Source organism: Cynara cardunculus (assembly GCF_001531365.2).
Source record: "Cynara cardunculus var. scolymus isolate 2C chromosome LG 1, CcrdV1, whole genome shotgun sequence".
In the NCBI taxonomy this organism is placed as follows: domain Eukaryota; kingdom Viridiplantae; phylum Streptophyta; class Magnoliopsida; order Asterales; family Asteraceae; genus Cynara; species Cynara cardunculus.
The window spans coordinates 43,224,435-43,235,523 of record NC_037528.1 but is presented as its reverse complement, the minus strand read 5'-3'; positions in this window follow the sequence as shown (position 1 = coordinate 43,235,523).

The following is an 11,089-nucleotide window of genomic DNA, read 5'->3' as shown; positions in this document are numbered from 1 at the left end:
GTTATTTAAATTTATGTTATCGTTAAATATTATTTAGATAATTATCAATGTAACATCCCAAGATTATATTTGCATATAACTACATATTTCATATATCATGAAATACAACTTTCCACATTCACAAAAGCTACATTACAAGTAGCTATCAAATTTTTCCATATATTTTCAGTACAAAACTTGTATACATAACAAGTATTTTAGTACAATAGGTATCATATCATCAAAAGCAATCATATAATCTTCATAAGTTTCCCTTCCCCTTATCATCTGACTGTGTGCGACTTGTAATGCGCATTTTAAAACACCAAAAATGCGGGTTAGACCTTGAGGTCTAGTGAAAAATCTCTTTGATTGCTGTGAAAATCACCAAACACTTTTATAAAACCCATATTTGTATAAATAACAAATAAACAGTGTTTATAAAAACTAACCTCTTTTGTCACACTAAAAATAATGAGTCAACATCCCTTTATTGCATCAAATAATCAAATATACTATTTATCGCATAATACATAACCTTGTCGCATCACATAGATAAGATTATGATTTTCTCTCATCACATTGGGTGACACAACCCCATTTTTCCTCGCAACACAGTGGTGCGAGAACCCATCTCATCGTATCATATTGGGTGCGATAAGCCCAACATGTTGCATCACACTGGTGCAATGAGTCAACTTGTCACATCATAAGGATGCAACAAACACACTTCTCGCATCATATTGGTGTGATAAGAAATAGTCATCGTATCAATAGAATGTGACAACTCAAAGTTATCGAATCATAAGAATGCGATAACAGTTCATCAACTTGACAAAACCCCATTTTTTCACATATAGTTTGATTTTGCTACCCTTATAACTATGATACACCTCTCCTGATTATGTCACATTTATATTAAAAATACACATTTTCTGATTACGTCACCATTATAACCAAAATACATCTCTCCTAATTATGTCACCCTTATAACCAAAATACATCTCTCCTGATCATGTCATCCTTATTCCAATCATTTGATATTCACATATCAAAATATAAAATTATGCTAATAATAGCATAAACTCATTTTCAAAACTCCCACGTAAAGAACCATACGGTTCTAATTTCAACACTATAAAAGGAAAGTTTGTAAATAGAATTCACCTTATGATCGTGTGTGCTAGAATCGTAAGTGTTCACACGGTGGGCACAAAGTCCCTACAGTGGCGGTGCAAGTGCACACCGACACTATGATCGTTTCAAGTAATAGAGTGGTATAGTACCAAGATTGTTTCCACAGGGATTGGACTTACTGAGAATCAGAGAGTTTCATGAACTTCTTGAACATGTTTCGGTTTGAGAAAATAGTTAAGTTTTGATTGTGCAAAGCTTAAAAATACGAAATAAACCTTTAATATTAAAAGATGGGTATGAGTGTAAGTTTCCCTTAAGAAGATTGCAGGAACAGTTTGGTCAGAAACTCATGGGACTTCTATAAGAACTCCGATCTCTCGAAAGTGAATTCTTATATACTGTGCCCACAGAGTGCCCACAAAGCGTCCAGTTTTATCAATCTTAAACTTGCCGAATTAGCAAATAGATAAAAAGATATCTGGTTCCACTAGTCTGAAGATTTATACTCAAATCTCTTTGTAATATAAACTCGACTAATATCTGAACATTAGCTAAAAACATGCAGAATCCATATCTCTACGTGATTATCAAAGACTCTCTCAAATCTTTATGCATCATCTAAGCCGTATTTCATATCCGCCCATATCTAGATCAAGGATCTAATATTAACACTTCAAAGTGATCAGCTTATCTGCGTTGAGCTTAAGTCCTGACTTAAATGACCAAGCTTAAGAATTAATAAAAATGGCAACACCCAAGTGTGCCTTCAAATTCTTAAGTTTGACTCACACCTACACCCAAATGGGTGATTAGCTCATAATAAAATTATAAAACATAGAGGAATGAGAAGAAGAAAAATTCATAAGAAATACTTGAAATGAAATTTCACTTAAACTGTTGCCCACAGGGGGCATACAAGACACAGTGGCGAGAATTGAAGACTAAGTACGAAAATAAAATTAAATGCAAAAATTAAATTTGCTCTACTGCTCTAGAGCTTTAGTTGAGAGTGAATTGCTCCAAGGCAGCTTGGTTGATTTGCTGATGTCTTCCAAATGAGAGAAAAGCTTCAATATATAGTGAAAAAGTGAGAACCGGACAAACTCTTCGCCCAAAGGAAGAAAGTCTTCTTTATCTAGAGGGTAAAGACCTCTCATCACTTCTTGTCTACTTTTCTAGCCTTGTCACCTTTTTTTGAAAGGATGAAAAAAGTAAAGTTACCTAACCCTTAAAATAAGGAAAAAGGTAAGGAAGGTCTTTTCATTAAAATAATGGTAAAGTTACTTTAAGACAATTTTTAATTCAACAAGGCCTATTCTTCCAAATAATTCAAGACTTTCGGATCTGACTTCATAATTAAATCCTTTAATACCCAGGAGCCAGTTTTTGAATTTTGTCCAAATCCGTCTTGAGGAAAATATGCCATAGGTAGAATGTGAGCAGAAAGTTGGCATTATACCAACAACAATGGTTTTTCAGAAAATAATCAAATTCTTAACCTTTCATCACCTCTTAAAATATTTTGGACAAAAAATACAGGATAGGAACAAAATGGATACAAAAGACACAATAAAATATGGGTATTGAACAACAAATAACTCTCACAAATTGAGAGTTATCAGGGCGCAACAAAGGAGGATGCAGATAACAACAAGTAGTATTTCAAAACAAGATTTCATAGAAAACAAATGCTTCTTCTTCCCCTTTTTGGTTTTGTTTGCTTCGCACACAAGAGAACACACACCTAAAAGTGTTTCTCACAAACTTTTCTTATTTAAATCATCCCAATAAGATATATTAATTATTTCATCACTATATAACTTTTAAAATATAAGACGGTGGAAGTTTTAAAATATTTTTAAGCATATTAACACAACAACCTCCTTTACTTACCGCCATTAATCAAAAGCAAACCCGAACTTTTTAACCGATAACCCGGTTATCATAATTAAATATTACTTAGATAATTACTAAATAATTTATTAAAATACTAAACACTATTAATTTAAAACTATAAAATATTAAATATTATTGATTTTAAAATATTATAAATATTAAATATTAGTTAAAATATTACTAAATTATCTAATTGTATATTTACTAAATAAGCATCTCTAATATTAAAATATTACTTAGATTTAACAAAAAAAATTAGCATCTCTAGATATTAAATCAATAACAAAAAATTGTGTAAGAACAGGAAAAAGTAACAAAACTGAGAAAATAAATAAGCATCTTTAAAATGCTTTATGCATAATGGCCTGTTGAAATGGCGGTTTATGCAAACTGTGGGCGGTTTGCATAAAACCAAACACAACCCACCTTTGTTTGAGTAAACCATCATTTCAATAGGTCATTTTTTGTAAAGTTCATAAGACAGAGAAGAATTGAACAGGTTATCAAGGAAAACTTGCTCAGATAACAATAAATTTTGAAAAGTATTAAAAAATTATTTATAACTTACTTGATTGTCTGCCATCACTTTGTGCGTAAAGAAAATCGTCAAAAGTTGCAAAGTCACCAGACGTTGCAAATTCGTCAGACGTAGGTGTGCGCAAAGTTTAACATCTGAAGGTGGTAGGTGTGATAGGTGTGTTACACAGAGTTTAGTGCAATGATTTTATAACTCTTGGTTAAAGAGACTTAAGCAACAGGAGTTGGGTGTGTTCGGACTATGATGATCCGCTTAAGGGGGAATATATATACATTATCAACGAATTCGTTATGTATGGTGGGTCACAACCGATATTGATTGCAACCTTATCGAGATGTGTGTGATTGATTAATCGCGACTGGTGTGGCAAGGTACCTGGGAGGGGTGTTGAGCCAGAGCGTTAAATTTTAACTAACAGGTTTAAATGTTTTGTATTGATTGTTTTCTAATAGATTATTGAACTAGACCATTTGATCTGACCATCATTGTGTTCTAAAAACTATACATTTCAAAGAAGCATCGATTAGAAAATAAGAAAAGGAAAAGCTCGAGATCGTCCCATGTGGATTGTTATATTTGAAGCCCGTCAAGAGTTTTTTTTATGAAGTTCACTTTTAATCACAAGATTATGTGAAGCTTTTGTATAAAGTTTTTTAAGCAAAAAGTTTGTAGTGAATCTTAATCAGTTGTATAGTCGAGATGTTTTGAGACCCAATATGTAAACTCTTTATGGTTCATTTTATGTAGTTATGTGAAATTGTAGGTTGTTCCAACGATCCTCCCTCTATCATATATTGTATATAAATGTACATATATTGTGTAGTGTGTGCGTATATATATATATATATATATATACACACACATATTTTGGTGTATATATATTTCAACCTTGAGGTTATGCCTCGCCTCATCGAGGGAAATCACCTTTTGTCCCAATTTTGTCTTTTAAAATCTTGGATGGGTTTATTGACCTTCCAACATTTGGGCGTCATGTAAATGATTTGCCTATACATACGTACATCTATATATATATATACATATATATATATATATATATATTTGGAAACATGTGAGACAAAAGATTTTTGGTAAGAAGCATGAGAACTGGTGTGTGTGTGTGTATAATTTGGAAGAAATTTTTTTTAGCATCAACCGAAAGAAGCCACACAAAATAATTCTTAAACCAATATTCAGTGATGCCAAACTTTAATAATGTTCTCTCCTTTTTCAGTAGGGGTTGTCCTGGTGCCTTTCCTCTTGGCTCTTGATTGTCACATGGTGTATAACTGTCAGACATGTATGAACTAGTAGATGTAACCCATTGTTCTTTGAAAATTCTTCCTTGTAGAAAATTTTCATGATTGGTGTCAGGATAATTCTGTTTCCAAAAAGGTCTATTTTTGTTATTCGAATGAACCTTATAATGTCTCTTAAATCAAGTACTCTAAGTAGGTTGATGAGGTCTTTAAGCTTGTTATTATATGTGTATCGAACTCTAGCCAATATAGTGTCGAAACAACTCCATCCTATATTGGTTTACTAACATAAGTGTTTATGTAGAAAAATATGTTATGAATCATGTCATCTTCTATAAATTCCTTGTACCAACAAAGCAACAGTCATGCTTTGAGATTTACATTTCTTTGATGCAATCATTTACCTTCTCGTAATCGAGTAAGGGATTTCATTTCGTTGAACTATCAGTTTGGAAATCAAAGAGTAGTGAATATTCACAAATTGGTCTTTCAGAGCATCCCATAGTTCCTTGAGAGTTTCCAATTGAAGGTATTCCTATCAACAACTAGGACCAATATATCACCAAAAAAATATCAAATCATCTGTGTGCTCTGATACCGAAGGGTGATTCCCAAAGGATGGGAGATTTAAGGGTGATTCCCAAAGAATGGGAGACTAGGTTGTTAAAGAATGACAAAAACTAAAGGATATGGTAAAGGATGACTAAGGGGTTGTTTGACAGTTGCTGAATGGTTTGGTGTAAGATGATTAAGTGGCCAGGATGATTAAGAGACCCTGTATGATTTAGTGTCAGATAGAAAAAGGTTGTTTGGAAATTGTTCTGAATCAACAATCTGAATGACATAAAATTACCATTTTACCCCCATTATTGTGTTTAATGAAAATTTACGTTTGACAACGGTTCTGAAAGAAATTTCTAAATGAAAAATAGAAAATAATTAATGGTCCAAGCCAATACATAATATTATATCAATCCAAACAAGCATGACAATGTTTGTTCAAGTTTTGGCATAACAAAACATCACATGAAACACAACTTCAAACCCAATATTTTGAGTACGACATCTAATTTGAAGCATTTAACACCAGTTGATTTGCAATCTCATTACACAAATTAGTTATGTACTTACTGTCTTGGGGACCCCAAGGTGTTACAGCTTCATTAATGAACATGGGATTATTGTCGTAATCCATGAATAATTAATCTTGCATGTTGCATCTTCTTATAAAGTTGTGGATCGCGAAACAAACAATTACAATGTTTCTTTGTATTGGAAAAGGATAAGGGGTCATTTGCTTCAAAATAGGGATTCTTGCTTTCAATACACCAAAAGCACGTTTGATAACATTTCTAAGTTGTGTGTGGGCATGATTGAATCTTTCTTCTTTGGCAAGGCACGTCGACGTCGAAAATCAGCTAGCCAATATCTTGTATTGCGATATGGAGTAAAAAATCCACGAGTGTTGGCATATGCAGCATCACAAAGATAATATTTTTCTACATTTAACATGTAAGAAAAAGTTATTGTTAAGTAAAATGTATAGGAAATAAATTACATTTAATATTAAGTAAAAAATTATAAATACCTGGTGTAGTAAATGGAAAGCCAAAAGTTGGGTTCAATACAACTTCTCTTAAAACTCTAGCATCATGTGCTATGCCCTCCCATCTAGCCCAAACATAAGTTAATACCATATTAAAATCACAAATCGCTAAAATGTTTTGATAACATCCACGTCTTCCTCTGTCCATATAACGAGCTTGTTGATCGACAGACACAACTGCATGTATGAGAGTCCCATTTAATGCACCTATCGCCCCCTTTATTAAAAAAGTATAAACTATAAGAAACTTTTTAACTACGTTTTGATTTTGCAAATTATATAAACGAAAACATACCGGAAATATTCTTCTAAGATTTCTTTGTTGTTCTGACATGTTGGAGGTTTCTTCATTGGGCATTGATCCTACAACTTCTCTAGCAAATTCCATCATTGCTCGTAGTACTTGATGGAAATATCTATGGATAGTTTATGTTAAGTGTTGATATCTTCTTTAATCATTCTATAGTGTTCATTGTGACCTATAATTGTTAAAGAAATTGTCATCTTCTCCTCAACAATTGCATTCCTACTATTTTGCAACCAATTCTTTTGTTTAAAATGGTTGTATAGTAGTATATAAGCATCACGAGAAACATTCACCGACTCAAGACATTGCGTATTTGAGCCATTTAATAGTTCTAGAGTATATGCATGTTCGAACAACGATGAAGTGTTATTTCTTATCGTTTTGATTCTTGATGTAGATTTTCGTTTCAAATATAACCAAAAAAGTAATAAAAGCAACAATTCTTCCTCAACATCCATAGAGAACCTTGCAAATAAAAATAATTACAAAACATGATTGAAAGGTTAATTTGCACGCTCAAAGAAAAATCTTCATTCAAAAGTTAACATCATTCAAAAGCATGTTCAATATTTACATCATCCAAAAGTCATGTGTTCAAAAGAAAATCATCATTCAAAAGCTAGCATCATATCAAAACACAATGTTCAAAAGCATAATATGTTCCGACTACATGATCCCATACTTTTGTCCTATCATTCTAACCCAATCCGCACAACCTTCCGGCTTTAAACACAACCACACTTTCCTATAATCGGCACCCTCATTGAAGATAAAAGTAGCTTCATAGTACAGTGGGTGATCTGTTCCCCATCCAAGTTCATCCTACTTTGCCAAGCAAGCAGGCACATCGTTCGAATATTTTTCCATAATTGCTTTCACAGCCTTAGAAATATCTTCTTCAACTTGTGAGTTACTTGATTGTTCCCCTTTTTGCTTTTTAATTGCTTGTGTACTTGGAGGAGAATCACACTTTTGTCTTAAAGTTGGGGTTGGGATTTGTTGAGTATTAGGAACTACCTCAACATCTTCACTCGAGTGATTAGAAAGTGGGTCGAAAATGTCAGGAATACTAGAATGTGGCCCATGACTTTCAATTCCCGTTACTTGAACTCCATCAAATAGTTGAATACAAAGATCAGGAAAAAGCAGTCCTGTACTCCTAGTTGGTTCTACATATGTGTTTCTCTGTTTTACAAAATATTATATAAATAAATTACAAAGATACCAAATAAAAAAAGAATATAGAATTATAAAATTATAAAGATACCTCAATTTCTTTCTGCCATTCTTCATCAGTTAGATTAAACATGTTGGTTGTTAGGTTGTACACGTTTTCCGTTTTGTTTTCCAGCCTCGTCTATGCACTGTATTTGACTTTCAAATAATCATAATGGTTTTCTTTTTGTTTTTGATCTACGACAAAGTTATGTTTGTTTTTAAGCGTCTCCACAACATTCTTCCATGAACGCGACTTAAGACTGGTGCCTTCTCATCCATGTATAACGATCTCTTGTATACATGCTCCAAGAAATGTTCGCACCATACTCTCTTTTTTCCAGTTTATAATACGTCTCTTTGGTGTGAACTCTTAACAAATCAAGATTGAAATCCTAACAAAGGACCACATATAAAAGATCTCTTATAATATACCTAAAGGGTTGATATGTGAAATCAAACTCGTACTAAAGCAAAATTTGTGCAAGTCTTGAAGTAATTTGTACCAATCACATTGTTATATTTTTTGCACACTCATGGTTATACTGCACATATTAGGTTGTACCCCTTCTAAAAATCTTATTAGCTCGTTACTTTTCTCTAGCCTTGATGGTAAAAAAATTAATTTGTTCCACGCATATATTACTCATATATTTGAATGCTAAGTTATACACACACACACACACACACACACACACACACATATATATATATATATATATATATCCATCACCTATATATAACTCCTTCATTTTAGGCCTTTCTTAGAGCTAGTTTGGAAATTTTCTCTTACACAATTGCATGTGGGAGTGGAGATAAGTTTGGATAGAGCAAATTGCAGCAAGTAATTTTGGACAGAGCAAGCTGCCCTCATTTTTTCAACTCTAAAATTCCTTTTGTCGGTGATATCTTAAAACATATGTATATGTGATTGCTCATGAGACTTTGTTTGTTATATGGATGATAGAATAGAGTCATCATGACTGGGAATTCTCAAAACAATTAACATTGAAGACATATCCAAAAGGCAAATAAACAAGTTGATGCACAAAAGGCACCACAAACATGAACCTTATATATGAAATCTCTGATTTTATTTGACTTTCTTATAAGCTCTTATCATCTTCAATTTGATTCTAAGTCTTATTGGTGTTGTTGTTTACTTGTTGCTCTTGTTTACTTTTTATCATGTGTTCAAGATTCCAGAAAGTTTTGGTAGCAACCGAGTTGACACCAGCAGACTGCAGGAAGTAATTTCAGACAGAGCAGGTAGTGAAAATGAACAGATAAATTGATGGATTTCAAATCTGATTTGATGTTGTGGCGGTTTAATAGAAGTCCTGCTAGTGCTACCTATGTTTGTAATTAGCTGACACAAGCACAAATAAGTTTGCATATCAGGGTAAAAGGAATTCATATTCATTATCCAAGGAGAATGCTACTTGTATCTCTTCAAAGTTTGTGTATATTAAAGGGTAAAGAAAACAGAGTGTGCTACTCATCTTGTATTTAGTAGGTTTAAGAGGGGTGTATTCTTTGTTTAATGAAAACAGATCAAAGTTTGATAACTCATCTTCAAAGTTTGTGTATATTAAAGGGGAAAGAATACAGATCAACCGTTGTACCATACTAGCAGTTGATTCAATCACTCAAATCAATTTGTTTAATGAAAAATACTTTAATTTTTCCCTCTTAACAACATATTCTACCACTAATCGCTCAAATCAGTTTGTTTAAAGCTCTTCAAAAATGAAATTGAGAGGTCTTACCTGTGAACCAATGGTAAGTTACAAACAGATGCGTTGCCGGTGCGATTCCTACAGCCGATCGAGAGAAAAGAATAGAGGTTGGAAACCGATCGAGAGGTGGGAGAACCAAGAAGAAGACGAGACTGGAGGGACGACTAGAGAAATAGAGGGAGCACAAATCTGGAAGGACGATTGGAGAAATTGAGGGAGGGAAAACCTAGAAAAATCTCACATCTGAGCGTATATTCAGATATAATGTACTCATTCAGACCTTTTTAAAAACCCATCCAAACAATAAAATGTTTGACCGAATCAGACTCTTACCTCTTAATGGCATCATTAAGAGGTAAACAAACAGCCCCTAAAACTAAAGTATATGGTTACCCAGAATTAGAGAAAGCATGAAGAATATGAAGTTAAACTTAAGAACAAACTTAAGAATAAGAGAAAATATAAGAAAAAAAGCTTTTATTTTTTTTCCAATGATGATTACAAATGAGGGGGAAACCTTCTTTACATAGGCAAGGAAAAGGGGGAAGGTGACAAGAATTACCCAAAATGTTTTGAAATTTACATTTTTAAGTCTTAAATATATAACTGTAAAAAACTAACAATGGATTACACCCTTAGCACCAACCGATGCATAAGGGGACCAACATGCAAAAAAAAAAAATTTACCTTTGATGTGACAACCCCCTGACCGATGAGACCTGCCTTTGACCACCTTTCAACACCCACCTCCTGGCCGATTTTTTTTATGTTTTTTTTTTCATTTTTGTTCCTTCCTGATACAACACTATTTATTTTGCTCATTCCCAGTACAATATTATTTATTTTTTTCTCCTTCCCAATACAACACTATTCAATTTTGTCTTTTTCTCCTTAACCGACTATAAAAATAATTCAAGTTTCATATTACCAACACAAAACCAACACTTCAATCTCCATTACTTTATTACAATCTTCATTACCCTAATACAATCTCAATTACCGACATTTAATCGTTTACTTATTTTGATTTTTTAGATCTCATTTTTACCATGTATTGATTTTAATATAATATCGTTTTTACAAGAAATTTTTTATATGATCTTATTTTTACAATGTATTATTTATATGATCTCATTTTTACAATGTATTAATTTTAATATGATCTTGTTTTTACAATGAAATCATATAAAAAATGAGATTATAAAAAATACATTGTAAAAACGAGATTATATTAAAATTAATACATTGTAAAACCGGGATCATAAAAAAAGTTAATACATTCTAAAAATGAGAACACATAAAAAATTTCTTATAAAAGCGAGAGTATATTAAAATCAATACATTGTAAAAATGAGATCATATAAAAAATCAAAATAAGTAAACTTACCATGATGTAGACGATTAAATGTCGATAAT